Below are 11,923 nucleotides of genomic sequence, written 5' to 3'. Positions count from 1 at the left end.
GATCATGAAGACTAAATGGAGGGAAGTGCCTGGAACAGCCCTCAGCAGGGTCTTCACGGAGAAGACAGGGAGCTGTGACGGGGGACCCCAGGACTGCGGGGTCAGAGGGTCAGAGCCCCTCAGGAGGTGCTGACCCCCCCCCCCCCATTCTCTATACTCGCTCTGGACACAGCCCTAGGCTTGCTCTCCTAGGGTTACTTGATTGTCCGTCTGTTTCTCCTATCAGGAAAGACCCCATATGCATGAATACCAGCTCTTCTAAATCAGTGCCTGGACATCTTGGGAAGAGGCTGGGAGTTTTCCTCTGAACCCCAAACTACACATGCCCGTATGTCACCCAGGACCTGTACCAGGTCATTGTGCAGTAATATTGTTAGATGACAGCATAGACTGTTCAGGCTTGTGAACGTGGCAGGAATGGGGCCTGGCTGTGGTTTAGTGCCCTCCCTCTCCTGCCAGGGGCCCTGTTAGCCAGCTCCAAGCCCTGCTGCCTGCCCTGGCTGCTCCATATTCCCCACTGTCAGGTCAGCTATTTATTCATTGGTGCATGTGGCTATTATTAGGCACCAGTGGAATCCAATCCCTGTTTTTATTAGCAAGTGTCATAAGATTGGCATTTGTGTGTCTGTTTAGGAAACATCCTGGGGAGCCTGAGAGAAGTATTCCTGAGGACAGGGAACCTATTAAAGAGCCAGGCACCCTGGCCCAAACCAGCCTCTAGAGAATCACAGATTGTGGGCAAATCTGAATTTCCTTCCAGGTCTCCTCCCCTCTGGGCTTAAAGGGCTATAACTCCAGGTCACACACTGGCCAACCTCAGAGCCCCGGGACAGCGTTTGCTCTGATGTGATCCACTGTATGACACTGGGCAAGTCATTTCTTCCCCATGGGCATCACAGTGGCAATCCATAAATGCAAATAGCGGGTGCTTCCGTGCAGGGCTTGAAAAAGGAAGCCCACTGGGAGGCGCATATGTGAAGCTGCAGTGGCAGCCCATGAGTCACAGGTGTGGAACACCTATCATGCCCCAGGTCCCATGGGAAGCACACAATATGTGGCCCTCAGACAGTGCTTGGGGCAGGTTGAGCAGGCTGATGTCCTGCCTGGATTCACAAAGCTAGTGAGCAACCAAGCTAAGAGCTTGATCATGGAGACTCTGGCTCCAAAGTGCATCCTCTTTCCACTGTACCAGTCACTGTGGCCTCAGAAAGGCACGCCCTACCTGGGGACCTGGGCGGGGACGGCGGTGGGTGGGGGCGGTGTGCTACAGGAGAAGGCCTTGCTAAGACAGGGCTGGGAAGAAAAGTAGAGGAGAGGAAAGGATTCAAGATCGGCACCCAGAGATGGGCAAGACAGTGGATTCTGGAGTCTGGCTGTTGGCTGTTTCTTTCCCTTTGTGATGATTCATGAAGAGCTAGCTGTTCACTGTGATTTATGCACATTTCTGAACATATGTTATACTTTTTAAAAAGGTTAAAAGAAAAGGAACTTTGTAGCATATAGTTATTAAGTCCTATGTATTTTTTTTATTTTTAAAGTTCATATTCACGTAGCTCTTAATTGCTTTTCTCAAAGAGCATTAAAAGTTATGTTTAAAAATCTGAAGATATCCTGCTGGAATTCCCAAGAGTCTGGGTCAGTATACAGATTTCAGAACTAAAATTCTGAGAATTGCCGATCCTTCCTCATGGCTGCCCAGCTGCTAATGTTGAGCCCACCATTGGTCATAGGTCCTCATCCACTTACCTGACAATTAGAGCACTTTCAGCACAACAGGAACTCGGGACCATTGGACCAAGTGGTTTCAAGCTATGCTCCAGCAAAGCATTGCAGTTGCGATGACACCTAGGGGCTGCCAGTTTGGCAAAATGGTGAGGGGAGGAGAGAGGACACAGGGGACCCTTTTGCTTTGGAGCTAGGATTTTGCCATTGGAGAAAGTTCTGAAAACTATTGCTCTCTTATGTTATAGGCTAGATAGGATGGTCAAACTTTGTTTCAGACAGTGGCAGAGCCAGACTTCAAGTTCAGGTTTCTGACTCTGGATCATGTGCCCTCTCCACTGTGTCATACTTTTTTGGGTTCGTTTCTGTTTGGTTTGGATCTGGAATATTCTCCAAAAAACTCATGTGTTAGGCAGTGCAGGCATGTTCAGAAGTGAAAAAATTAAATTATGAGCTGTAACCTCCTTGAGGGATTAATCCATTTGATGGAGTGATAATTTGAATGGACTACTGGTAAGTGGGGCATGGCTACAGGAGATGAATCCCTGGGTCTATGCCTTCGGGAACTATATTTCATTTCTGGCTTCTCACCCTTCCTCTCTCCCCTTCCCTTCACCACCACTTTCTCTCCCTCTGTCTCCTTCTTAGTTGCCATGAGCTGAGCAGCTTTCCTCCAACACATCCTTCTGCCATGATGTTCTGCCTCAACTTAGGCCCAGAGCAATGGAGTCGGCTGACCAGGAGCCCCAAATAAACTTCTCCTCCTCTAAGTTGTTCTTGTCAAGTATTTTGGTCACAGAGACAAAACACTAAAACAGCTTCAGACCTGAATCAGGAAATGAGACAGTGAGACTCAAGGCAGGAAAGTTTGGTGGGCAGAGAGGCACCTTGGTCTGGGCTTCAGTGGGGACACTGGAGAGTCAGGCCAGCTCAGTCTTAGCAATGGGAGTGGTCAAGTGTTGGTGGGAGAAGAAAGACCACTGAGGACACCTGACCAACTTGACACATTTGTGGAGTTTCAACATTTGTGAAATTTCTTCCCCTAATGCCATAGGAAAGATTGTGGTTTGTCTTGGAACTGGTTTCCAGGCTAAAAGGTGCTGATACATTCACATTTGATCCTCTCAAACTCCCACTTTGAGGTGGAAATATTTCCAGTTTACATGTGAGAAAGCTAGAGGTTAAGAGGGCAGGTGTCTTCTCTCACAAAGCTGTGACAGGGACATTGTCTTCTCCTGACTCCCCCTCTGAGCTATTCCCCCGTCTCCAGAATCTCTCAAGCTGTGGGATACTGCCAGAGACTTCTTTCAGCCTTTGCAGACAAACATCAAGGTATTCATACAACAAATAGAATTAGCTTTCACTCTTGTAAGCTGGTTGACCAGTTGCCTGGCTTCTTAATTTTACAATAAGCATTGTGGTTAAAGACACAGGTTCCAGCACACCTGTGTGTGTGTGTGTGTGTGTGTGTGTGTGTGTGTTTGTGTGTGGAGTGGGGGGGAGTTGGGGATAGGCAGGAGAAAGGCCACAGGTTCGGTGAAACCATGTACACTGGGCTCAGCATGTCACATGGTGTAGACCAGGAATCAGCAACATGTCCTGTGGCCAACTCTGGCCATGCCCACTCATTTCTGCCTTACTTTGCTTCCACACTACCACAGCAGGGTGGGGTAGTTGCAGCTCAAACCGTAAGGCCCACAAAGCCTAGGACATTTACCACCCAGCCTTTTCAAGAAGTTTGCTGACTTTAGTGTTCTCTGCATCCTACTTGGCCTACAAGTAATGATGGTCTGAGCATACCCACAACATTGCAAGGCCAGGCTGTCATACCAGTGACTAAATTTGTGGAGAGTGATTTCGTTTCAGGATTCTTAGGCAGAATACACCAATCTTGTCATTGTTCATATACAAGTATTGACATAATTGGATGGCAAGAAATTGTCTAAGTGATGAATCTTATTTCTACCATTTCTATTATAAAATCAGAACTATATTCCAGGGGGAATGATTATCCAGGAGGCTGCACTGGAAATGTATGAGGATGTGGTCAGAGGAAGGGCTGCTGTGTGTTTCTGAGCTCTGAGGGCAGTGCTCATGGGAGTCTCCTTGATTACATTCACAGATGATACTTGAGGTTAAATTTCTCTCCACCAAGAATGTTAGGGCTTAAATGAAAGCTAGCAAAGCCTTTCCCATGAGCAGAGATTATCAAAGGGAGGGGGAAGAGCATGGTATGGAACCAGGAGCTTGTGGGGGACAAGGACCCAATAAGTGGCAACAGTGGTGTACCAAAGGCCAAATCTGCCAACTGCACAATTTTCCAGTGGCCCAGCCCCAACCGCTATTAATCTCCTTCTATAAACCTCAAATAAATTGAATGATGAGGCACTTAATAGGGTGACAGCTTTATAAAGCAGTGATCACATTTCTCTACCCCAGAACTGCTTCCCTGGAAGGAGGCAGAAAATTAATTTTTAAATTGGTACAATAATGAGAGCTTTGCAGTGGGCTGTCTGCCAGTGGGGTGTGAATGGGAGGGTGGGTGATGGGGAGGGATCTGAGGCCTTCAGGGGACAGAAAGAGAGGTGGGGCCACCCATGCCTCTACAACATTGCCCCCTCAGATACTGCTCTACTAGTCTACAAACTGATGAGCTAAAATGCAAAGCTCATCGTATCATCCCTCTACTTGCAGTGGTTCCATGCTTAAAATCCAGCTCCCTAAGCTCTGCCTCCTGTGAGCCTAGGTGTTGAGAGCCACAGCCAAAGGGGCCCCAGCAAAACTTCCAGCTGCCAGCAAACTTCCAGCTGCCAGATGATGATTGGCTCACAGCGGCCCCAGCAACTTCTAGCTGCCAACTGATTGGATCCTCTGCGGTGATGCTCATTGGGCTGTTTCCCCGCCCTTTTAGACCATGGAGCTGCTCATTGGGGGATTTTTTTTGGCTCCCCATTTCCTTAGCATGTCACACAATGGTTAGCGCATGATGGTCATTCCAGCTGTGACTACTGAATGCATGGAGCTTTTAGAATTTAGGACGGTCATTAAAGGACGCATCCTCTGTGGTGGCCACGGTGATAGAATTGGGACCATCCCAGGGTGCTTTAGAAGCTATGATCATTGTGGAACACCCAGCCCATTTTTCTCCTTAGCTCTGAAGAAACATGAAACATTTTAAGCAGCGATCTTTATTTATTTTTTAAGTATATTTTTTATTTGCCCTAATTAGTTATACATGACAGTAGAGTGCATTTTGATACATCATACATAAATGAAGTATAACTTTAAGCAGCAATATTTATTAGGGTGTTTTTTTGAAAGCCTCAGAATTATACAGACCACCAACAAAACATGTGGAGGGGGCCTGCATTGTCTTAAAGATGAAAAACATCCTCTCAGTTGAGTTCTTCAGAACCTGGTCCCTGGGTTCCTGTTTTCTCCTCCAGGGCCCGTTGTTGTTGTTGTTGTTGTTTTAATATTTTTAAAAATTTGTTATATATGACAGCAGAATGCATTACAATTTATGTTACACATATGGAGCACAATTTTTCATAACTCTGGTTGTACACAAAGTAGAGTCACATCATTTGTGTCTCCATACATGTACTTAGGGTAATGATATCCATCTCATTCCACCATCTTTCCTACCCCCATGGCCCCTCCCTTCCCCCTCCTCCTTTGCCCTTTCTAGAGTTCATCTAATCCTCCCATATCCCCACCCCCAACCACATCATGAATCAGCATCCTTAAATCAGAGAAAACATTTGGCGTTTGTTTTTTGGGGATTGGCTAACTTCACTTAGCATTATATTCTCTAGCTCCATCCATTTGCCTGCAAATGCCATGATTTTATTCTCTTTTATTGTTGAGTAATATTTCATTGTGTATATATACCACATTTTCTTATTCATTCATCTACTGAAGGGCATCTAGGTTGGTTACACAGTTTAGCTATTGTGAATTGTGCTGCTATAAACATTGATGGGCCATGTCCCTGCAGTATGCTATTTTTAAGTCCTTTGGGTAGAGACCGAGGAGTGGGATAGCTGGGTCAAATGGTGGTTCCATTCCCAAATTTCCAAGGATCTCCATACTGCTTTTCATATCGGTTGCACCAATTTGCAGTCCCACTAGCAATGTATGAGTGTGCCTTTTCCCCCACATCCTCACAGGACCCAATCTTTAAGGTTACAAGGGACAGTCAGGGTCTATTTTGGCTACTATGTCTTCTATATGTGGTCTGAATGACTGTATTACAAACACTGATGCCATGCCCGGCTGTGGGAGTATGACATACTGGACAGAATCTTTTTACATTCTGATGCATTGATTGATTTATGGATTAATGACAACAGTATTTCTACCCTTTGGAACCAACTGGATCAACTGGAACGAACACAGAAGAGGAATCACTGGAGGTGGTGCTAGGACTTCTCAGGTTTGGAATGTGAGGACCAAAAAGTTCAGGATTATAAATGAATTATTATAAGTTATGTAGAACACAACTTGCACTGAACAAGGGATTTAAATTATCGTTCTATTATATAATAATTTATTAAAAACAAGATTGATGCAGTAAAGTCTAGCATTAACCATTCAATGGCAGAGCCTGGCTTTCCAGATAAGAGATTATTACCAGAGCTTCTCTGCTTACCAGGCAGCAAGATATTCTCACTACCAACCAAGTGACCCAAAGCCAGGAGCCAGCCTCTTGAAGGCTCGACTTCTGAACATAAATGTAAAGAGTCACAAGAAGAGGGTGTACTTAGCACAAACTCCTTGAACACATGCCTGGAATGTCACTTACATAATCTGGCAGTTGAGCAGTACAAAATAAAAATCGGCTTTCTTAAACCTGAAGAGACCTCTAAGTTCTTATTTTTTTTAAGTCTATTTTATATTGGAAACAATGCTTACCAAGTTATCAGCAATTTAGCAGATTGTGCCAGTGTTGACATTTGTTCTTGGCTTAATTGCTCGTGAGTGTGTGATTTCAACAATGAGGCTGCTGTCCCTGTTCTGGGCAATTACAATATAAAACTGGTGATCACTGAATCTGGAATAACCATCAGTTATCCATGCATTTACTCTTTTGTCTGCAGGCCTTCTGAGTTTTTGCTGTTATTCTCCACTCAGATATAAATTTGGCTTAAAGTGGAACCTACTCCAGATTGATAGCAAAAGTGGAAACTTCAGACTTCCATGTTGCAAGACTGTAATCCACTAAAGATCCCTGCAATTTTGTGCAGGTGTTAAAGATACCTCTTTACCTTGATATGAAGAAGTCAGGCTTAAAACACCATTAAGATAGAAAAATGGCATCAGCAAAGACACACTGGACCACTGCTGATCATTTCCAGAGTATCCAGTGATTGAAACACATCTTCTCTGGAATATTGTTGCAAAGTTCCAAATGTGCTGAAGGGGACAGCATTGGTGGTATAGTGTTGGGCATGGCTGCTTTCCAAATGGGCCTAAGGCCAACTCGTCTTATTCCCTGCTAATTTGTTCAGGTGACCTAGCAAATGAGGAGAGTAGGACCTTTGGAGCTGTTAACTGTCCCTGAACTATTTTGGCTTATGGTGCAGTGGGCTCTTTGTTATTAAGTTAGCTAGTTAATGTTGACATCACCCAGAATGGAGACCAATTTCTTATTAGGCCATGGCAAATCTGAATAGAATATGTATTAAAAAATAATTTCTTGCCAGGTGCAGTAGTGCATGCTCGTAATCCCAGTGGCTGGGGAGGCTGAGGCAGGAGGATTGCAAGTTCAAAGCCAGCTTCAGCAACAACAAGGCGCTAAGAAACCCTGTCTCTAAATAAAATACAAAATAGGGCTGGGTATGTGGCTCAGTGGCCGAGTGGCCCTGAGCTCAGTCCCCAGCACCAAATATAAATAAATACATACATACATACATACATACATACATAAAATTATCCTTTGGGGGCTGGGGATGTGGCTCAAGCAGTAGCGCGCTCGCCTGGCATGCGTGCGGCCCGGGTTCGATACTCAGCACCACATACAAACAAAGATGTTGTGTCCGCCGAGAACTAAAAAATAAATATTAAAAATTCTCTCTCTCTCTCTCACTCTCTCTCCTCTCTCTCTCTTTAAAAAAAAAAATTATCCTTTGGAAAACCATTAGGCAGTAGTCAGTAAAGCTTAAAGTAAGTATGCTCTCTGACCCATCAATTTCACTTCCTGATACAGATGCCCAGCAGATAGACATGCACTGGAAGGTTCCTGGTGGCAGCTATCCAGGTATCCATCATCAGTAGAAGGATAAGTAGTTTGTGCTACAGGGCATGTTATACAGCAATACAATCAAGCAAATTCTCACTTCATACAAGGTATTAGTTGTCTATTTATTTATTTATTTATTTTGGTACTGGGGATTGAACCCAGGGACACTTAACCACTGAGTCACATCCCCAGTACTTTTTAAAAAAATTTTGAGACAGGGTCTCTCTAAGTTGCTTTAGGGCCTCTCTTAGTGGCGAGGCTGGCTTGGAACTCATGATGCTCCTGCCTCTGCCTCCCAAACTGTTGGGATTACAGGTGTGCGCCACCGTGCCTGGCTAAGATACTGGTTTTCTATTGCTGTGAAACAATGATCATGAATTTAGGGTCCTGAATAGCACATGTTTCTGAGGTCCCAGGTGTGGGGTTCTCCAATCTGGGTGCAGTGCAGCTAGGGTCTATGCTGAGGAGTCTCAAAGGCTTGAATCAAGTAATGGGAGGCTGGAGCTCAGGAGGAATGAGCTCAGAGCTCATTCAGGTTGTTGGTTGTTGGTAGAACCGCTGGTAGAATTCAGGTTGTTGGTAGGACTGGGATCCTCCATTTCCTTGCTGGCTGTCAATCAAGGGCCAATCAAAGCTCCACAAGGCCATCTGTATCCTTTGCCAAGCAATCTCCTCCATCTTCAAAATCAAGACTGGTGGACTCCCTACTCCCTCTGTCAATCCCTCTCATGCTTCACTTCTCTTCTACCCATAGGAGCCTAGTTCCTATCAAGGGTTCATGTGATCCAGTTCTTGAGGACTATCTCCTGATCTGAATGCCAACAGATTTAGGCGAAATTACATCTGCAAACTCCCTGCACAGCAGGACCTAGATTGGCATTCAATTGAATGACTGGGTGAAGATGTATATATAAGAGGGAGTGAGAAGATGGGGGTCATCTTAGAATTTCCAACCACACATAATGAACAATGAGCCAAAGAAGTCATACACAAAAGAATATGACCTTGCACCTTGGTCCATGCCTGCAATCCTAGGGACTCTGGAAGCTAAGGCAGGAGAATTGAAAGTAGCCAATGAGGTTACTTGTCATTTCTTGGTCACCAAAGTTTAATGTGAATATGCCCTAAGGGAGTGATTCCTCTAGGAGCCTTGTGATCATCTGCAGTTTTGCTGCTTTTTCATCAGCCAATTGGCAAGCTGCAGGCAATGACAGGGGTGGGGACATTGCTCATGAGTTGTTTGTTCTTCATTCCAAGATATGATGGGCATTTCTCTTTTGAGACCTAGTGTTCTCTCTGTATTCTTAAACCTCTTCCCCACTCCCAGAGACTTAGATCCTTGTTCTTAAGGGGTTCCAGAAGGGGAATGACCCATCTTCCATAGGGGATTCAAGCTAGAATGGGGTATTGTCCCTAGCTATTCTGGGATCTAAAGTCTCTGCCTGCCTGATCTAATGGGGACACAAAGAGACCAGTCTCCATTGTTAGGACTGATTGGAATTCTTTAACATTGCCATCATTTTAACATGGAATTGTTGCAATCTGGAAGATATAAATTTTACCAGGAGATTAAGAAGGCAAGGATGGGGCCGGAGATGTGGCTCAAGCGGTAGCGCGCTCGCCTGGCATGCGTGCGGCCGGGGTTCGATCCTCAGCACCACATACAAACAAAGATGTTGTGTCCGCCGAAAACTATAAATAAATAAATTAATATTTAAAAAAAAGAAGGCAAGGATCAAGCAATAGGAGTTATAGCAACCAAAGATCCGAACAGTGGTAACAGACAAGTGAGGTTAGGCAGGTAAGCTTAAAGTTTCCCATACATCCCTAGTGTTATCTGGGTGAACAGCTTTAAAGCCAATAGCTTTTTGCAAAACTTGATCAGCACTAGTATTTATTTTTCCAGACACAGTGACATAAAATCAGCAGTAGGTGTTTGCCAGAGTACAAACTCCACCTTCCCAAGGCAACAAATCACCTAGAACCAGCCTATTTTCAATCACCAATTGGGCTAGTAAGTCTAAAGATTTTAGTAGTCATTTAAACTCTTGTCAAGTTTCTATAGCAATGTCCCCTGTGGTTGCGGAAATGTTTTGAGTGGTCACTGCATTGCAAATTATTCCTTCTACCCATCCAATAAGTTATCCAATTAAGGTTATTACCCTAGCTATAATTAGACCTTGAACTAACTCTCTTTCTCCTGACCTGTGTAATGTAGATGAGTTGGTGCCTCAGGGGTCACTAGTGAAAATTTGCATCTTATCTGCTGGAGTGACAATTTATCTCATGTCCCATGATCTGGTCATCTCTTGCAATCTGTGCAGTGCAAAATTCATGTGACCCTAGATAGCTCTGTATTTGTGTTATGAAGAACATGCCGCTAGGTAAGCACAGATGTCTGTGTTCAAGATTAGCGTCTCATCTTTAGGAGACAGTGAAGTGTTCCTTGGCTTAACAGAGATAGGATGATATTTTCAGGAAGGCAATTTAGGCCTTTAATGATCATTGGTTGATCCAGACTGTTAGAGATGGGGGTTTAAAGCCCTTGGGGGTCTGCAGGATTGATAGGATACTATCATTTGGTGGGGAGAATATTTGGGGTTTTTTTTTGTTTGTTTATTTGTTTTTAGGAAATAAAGACTGGGTAGGCATTTTGTCCTTCCTGATATCTTGGTGTCGCAAACCTAAGAATCTATTTGAGATAAAACATCCTCAAGCATCCTTTGAGCCTCTCACTTGATGGTCCTGTTGTCAATGGTTCCAGGAAGATGGGTCAATGTCCTGTTGTTAAATGAAGAGTTGCATCCAGAGAGGCATTCTGGAAGGAACAAGAAGGTTTGAGTGATAATTAGTTCTCCAAATCTGCAAGTCAAAGGTCCTATAAACCTTTTGACTTTAGGGGTGCCATCAACACCATTTACAACACAGGTTTGATAAGAAAGGGGTTTGGAAGGCTTGAGGAAGGCAGAAAATGAAACTGTATCCAATCAGAAATTGATATTTTTATCTGCCATATCAAGAGTCATCTGAGCCAGGTGCGGGGTGTCCCAGTGGCTCTGGAGGTGGAAGCAGGAGGATCTTGAGTTCAAAGTCAGCCTCAGCAAAAGCTAGGTGCTAAAGCAACTCAGTGAAACCTGGTCTCTAAATAAAAAATACAAAATAGGGCTGGGGATGTGGCTCAGTGGTCAAGTGCCACTGAGTTGAATCCCTGGTACACCTCCCCAACAAAAAGTCACCTTAGGATCTTCACAAGGGATCTCCAATTTGTTAATGGGGGCTATGTGAGATCTCGGGCACGTCCCATCCTTGAAAGCAGTCATTATGGGAACCAGATGTCCCAGCCTCCCTTTGGAGATAGGGCCATTCTCTCCTCCAGTGGTTTCTCCCTTTGCATAGGGAACAAAGCTCAGGAAAAGTGGCCTCTGCTTGGGCAGTCCTTTCTCCATTCCCCGTATTCTCTGCAACTGAGACAGTTTTCCCCTTTTGGATTATATCTGCCCCTCTGGTGATCCTGAGGTATCAGGGTATTACCTGTAGCAACAACAATTAATTAAACTTGTTCTCTATCCTGTTGCCTTTCCCTCTGGATCTTCATAGTCTCTTCTATGAAGATCAAGATGATTAGAGAACATTCGAGGACCCATTTGATTTTGGAGCTTTCTGCAAATATCTGAGGCTGAATGGCTAATAAAATAAGACTCCAGCAAAATTTGACCTTCCACAGAGCTAGATCAAAATTAGCAAACTTTCTGAGGAACTCAAAAAGCCATCCAAAGAACACAGTAGGGCTCTCATCTCTCTCTTATTATTTCTTTGACTTTTTCATAATTCGCTGGTCCACTGAGGGCTGACAATGCTTTTGTTTCTTGATCTGTGTGCTGGTCACCTAGGTTTACATGTACTTTTTTTTTTTTTTGTAAATGTATTATACTGCAACTTAAACATTCTGAGGAGAAT

The sequence above is a fragment of the Spermophilus citellus genome (assembly GCF_964194105.1).
Source record: "Spermophilus citellus genome assembly, chromosome: 12".
Taxonomy (NCBI): domain Eukaryota; kingdom Metazoa; phylum Chordata; class Mammalia; order Rodentia; family Sciuridae; genus Spermophilus; species Spermophilus citellus.
This window is presented reverse-complemented; position numbering follows the sequence as displayed.